This window comes from Psammomys obesus, unplaced genomic scaffold (assembly GCF_907164565.1).
Source record: "Psammomys obesus unplaced genomic scaffold, mPsaObe1.curated_primary_1811, whole genome shotgun sequence".
In the NCBI taxonomy this organism is placed as follows: Eukaryota; Metazoa; Chordata; class Mammalia; order Rodentia; family Muridae; genus Psammomys; species Psammomys obesus.
In genome coordinates this window covers 1-4,575 of record NW_026595645.1, presented here as the reverse complement: position 1 = coordinate 4,575, position 4,575 = coordinate 1, and the positions used below count along the sequence as shown (strand labels likewise).

General features: G+C 48.4%; 1 non-coding gene across 1 annotated transcript; it reads right to left on the bottom strand.

Moving 5' to 3' along the window:
* Nucleotides 1–3,860: 3,860 nt before the first annotated feature.
* On the bottom strand, nucleotides 3,861–3,966 carry LOC129685822 (U6 spliceosomal RNA). Its single transcript, XR_008721547.1, has one exon. It is a non-coding gene; the product is annotated as a U6 spliceosomal RNA (small nuclear RNA).
* Between the last annotated feature and the right edge of the window lie 609 nt (nucleotides 3,967–4,575).

Below are 4,575 nucleotides of genomic sequence, written 5' to 3'. Positions count from 1 at the left end.
GATAAGATCCTGTCTCAAAAAGAAGAAGGCAAAGGAGGAGAGCCGAACACCAGCATTCATTTCTCTGGCTGCAGCTGCACTGCAGTCGCCTCGTACTCCTGCTATTGCTTCCCCACCGTGATGGACGGTCAAGCGGTGGGCCAGAGCAGGCGCTCCACCCTTAAGCTGCCTTTGTCAAGTGTTTTGTTGCAGCAACAAGAAAATTAAGCACAGACACCCTGTAAGCAGCGTGTTTATATAAAACTCTGGGTTCTGGGAGCCCCAGCAAACTAGGTGTGGCCACCCCTCCCCAGGACACCAAATGAGTAGAACAGTAGTGGTGAGAGCAGAGAAGGCATTTATTCACCACGGCCCCACTGTGAGGAACAGGTGAAGAGACCCAGCAGCCCTCAGGTCTGTCTTCTGGTTACTAGCATTAGCTCTGACGGAGCAAGCCCTGCTGTCAAGGTGTGGTCCAGCTGCTCGCCTCACCTCTGGTTCTGCGAGGCAGTCCTAAGAATTCCTTGTCAGCATCGTCCCTTGAGGGGACCAGTCTGGGTTCTACAAGAGGCTCACTTCCGCTCCGGGTGCTTCCTACCCTACCCGGCACAGGTGAGCACCCCACCTCTGTGGTGGGGGAGGGGCTATCCTGCAAAGGCATGGTCTTTCTGGAGTCTACAGTATCTACAGGTTTAGGCCAATGACTTCCCTCAGTATCTTCAGCACTGAAGGGGGCTGAGTTCCGCTAGACACCCCATGTGTGATTGGCAGATGGGCAGAGGCAGGGAGGTCTCACAAGGGAAAGGGGACCCACGAAATAAGAACAAGGACTTTTAGAACAAGGGCTTTTAGCTGCCCTGTGAACCCAAGAAAGGAGTCAGTGCCTCTTAGGGAAAGCAGCTTCTGAGAGTGTCGTCCCTGCAGGGTCTGTGTTCATAGGACCTGACCTGCCAGGACCCCTGGACTGCCAGGGACGCTGTGCAGAGCAAGCAGACTGCAGACTCCCTCTATGCAGCAGCCTTTCCTCAGCACAGCTGCAGGACTCCCAGCCCTGCTGTGGCTGTCCCAGCCACATTAGCATAAACAGAGCTCACACGAAGATGGCTTGGGCCTGGCTGCTCGGCCACAAACACTTCTTGTCCCCTTCCCTCCACTGCTCATAGCAATACCTCTGAAGCAATACCCCTGAAGACCGGGACTGGGAGGCCCCGTCCCACTTGTCTTCCTGGTGTAGCTCAGCTGATCAGACCACTTGCCTGCAGTTCACCACTATTTTTCATTTGATTTGGGGGGTGACTGACCAGACCTAACTTGTTGGGATACCTCGAAGTTAGGACTCCGGGAACAGAATGACTGAGGCTCTTCCTGTCAGCACTGCCAGCAGAAGGGCAGAGGCCCAGCCCGCCATTGCTACAGGAAGCCTGAGGTGTTTTCTGCTTAGGGACCTCCACTAAAGTAAAGCCAGATCCCTGCCTACGCTGCAGAAATTTCAAAACAGGTCAAAGTGAAGCAAAGCGAAGGAGCTTATTAAGCCGAGATAAGGAGAGTGCGCGATCCACACTTAAGCAGGATGTTTAGAGAGAGTGACTCACAGAAAAAGAACAGCACACACTTCCAGGGGACAGGATTGCAATTAGATGCCTTAGAAAGGCCATTAGAATGGCTACGGTGTACGGTCCTGCAGCGAAGTTTCCTTCTTCAAAGGATCTGATTTCACAACACGGTTTAATGACTAAAGGAAGCTTAAGTTTTAAGCAAAATTTAAAATCTAAATAAAAATGTAGGAGCTGGTCAGCCACGGTGAGTCATGCCTCCCACCTAAGCACTCAGGAGACAGAGGCGGATGGATCTCTGTGAGTTAGGGGCCAGCCTGGTCTATAGAGCAAGTTCCAGGCGAGCCAGAACACAGTGAGACCCTGTGCTTCTTCAACAGGTGAAGTAGAGGCCAGAGAAGAGGCAGCTCCCTGGAGCTACAGTACAGCCCAATGTGAGTGCTTGGACTCGAACTCTGGTCTTCGGGAAGAACAGCATTCATTCTTCACCACTGAGCCACGTCTCCAAGCCTTGTTTTGAGGTCTTATTTCGGGGGACACGGGAGGCGAGTTCTCACTATGCAGCACTGACTGAACTGGGACTTACTGGGAGAGCAGCTGACCTCAAACTCACAGAGGTCTGTCTGCCTCAGCCTTTACCAGTTCTAAAGAGGCTTGCCATCGGGACCAGCTCTCGCTTACCTTAAAGAACTCTCTTTTGTAAATGGAATTGTTTAAGTTTAGGGGTGAGAGGGGGCTCACCCTAGGTTAGACTTGAGGCCACAGGCAGCCTGCCTCAAAGCCAGCGCAGTTGCTGTTTCGAAGAGCTGTCCCTATAAAGCAGTTGTGATTTTGTTTGTATTGAAGCTTCTGACTCCCAGATTTCAGAGTAAGGGTCCTCTTACTTACAGAGAAAGGATCTCACATCCTGTAATTTTTCTTGTCTTAAAAACTGATTATATTTTAATTCAGTTATTTCATGGGGAGCAGAGGACAGCTCCAGGAGTCAGTTCCCTTCTTGCCCCATGTGGGTCGCAGGGATGGAGCTCGGGTCGCCAGCCTTGCCAGCAGGCACCTTTACCCCCTCTCCATCCCATTCCCTATCATCCTAGGCTACCTCAGCACCCCTGAGAACACTTCCACTAGGAATGCCTCTCACCCCACAGGTTGTGGGGATTGGAATCTTGAGGGAGCAAGGAGAATACAAGACACAAACTCCCAATGTTCACTAAATAAACTGACTCAATTTGCGACTGGCTGTAGAAAGGTCCAAGCTTGAAGGTGCTGGCAAGTAAAGTATAAATGGTGTTGAAGGAGATCTGAGCAGAGACATAGAGATTTGTGAATGTAAAAGGAAAATTAGGCTAAAAACTGGAAGAACTGTCCAGAACAGGCTTTGGAAGAACATGGGGGTGGTCCTTTCTCACTATTTACCATGCAAACCTTGATCACCCTACACAAGCACCTACAATAACCTAGAATGACTACTTGTTCCCAGATACCTTGGGTAGTAATATATATAATTTACATATATATATGATATATATAATTTTTCTACATCATTTGCACCTGTACCTGTCCTCAACCTTAGCAGAACTTTCCCCGCCTTTTTTTACGTGTATGTATGTATGCCATGTTCATGGGAGTGCCCAAGGAAGTTAGAAGAGACGCCAGGTTCTCTCGCACTAGAGTTATAGGTGAGCGTGAGACGCTCGAATGTGAATACTAAGAGCCAAAATAGGGTCCTCTGCAAGAGCAGCTAGTACTCCTCACCCTTCAGCAGGCTCTCCATCCCCGAGAATTCTGTGACGACTCAGTGCTGCTAGCGCACAGTAACCTCTCTCCGTCTCTCCCTGCCCCAGGACGATGACGTTTAGCTAGCACTAGCCGTGTTCTCTGAAGTACAATTTCTGATTTCTGTGATTGGTTTTGTGCTGGCGGTCCAAACCACAGCTTCAAACACACGAGGGAAGCATTCTATCTACTGAGCTGTGGATGCAGCCTATGGGGCATCTACATGTACATGCACGCGGTCATGTGTACGTGTGTGCCTGTGTGTGTGTTCTTCTTAAGAGCGAGCAGACAAAGCTCTGAGGAATAACAGCTCCCTGAAGCAAGGAAGGCTTCCGAAAATAGGTTATCCTTTTTCTACCTTTTCAGACAGCACTTCCACTATGTAGTCCATGCTGGCCTGAAACTCAGAGCTGTAGCCAAGGATCACCTTGAATTCTTGGTCCTCCTGCCTCCTAGAATGTTTATATTATAGGCATGGGCCTCCATACCTGGCTACCAGTATATATACATACATACATATACATACATATACATATACATATGTATACATATATATAAAATATAGAATGTTTCATGAATCTGTGTGTCATTTTGCACAAGGGCCATACTTACCTTCTCTGTATAGTTCCAAGTTTAGTGTGTGTGCATCTGAAGTGAGGACCCAAAATACATTCTCTAAAGCCGCCAAATAAGATCCTTTACCTCATAGTTTCTGAGTTTGAACTAATTTGCAAGTTTATTGGAAACAGAGCTAAACCAGGACTGGCTAGTACCAATGAAAAACAAGGGAATGCAGAGTTTACAGTAGAGATAAACATGAGCGAGCATGGCCTAAGAACACAGGTTCAGGTTGTTCAAATCCCATGTTTCAGTGTGAAAACAGTGGACCCAGAGTCTTTGGTCTCTCCAAAACTCACCACTGCATACACCAAAAGGCTATGTCCTGCCACTATAAAACCATGGCCCTGTAAGAACCAGATGACTCAGGTAGGCCAAGCTGGGGCTCTTATAGAGCTAGCCTCGGAGTGCAGGTGAGGTCAGCTGTTTCCGCACAGAAGTCAAGAGGCCCTGGGTTGGGATCTGGCAGTAAGAAGGCATTATGTAGAGTGTGGCAAGGATGTCTGGTAAGCTCTAGGAGTTTGTATGAAAACAGCCTGGTGCTTATCATCTCAAAAGAACCAAAAAGAAGAAGAGGAGGAGAGAGAAAGAAAGAAAGAAAGAAAGAAAGAAAGAAAGAAAGAAAGAAAGAAAGAAAGAAAGAAAGAAAGAA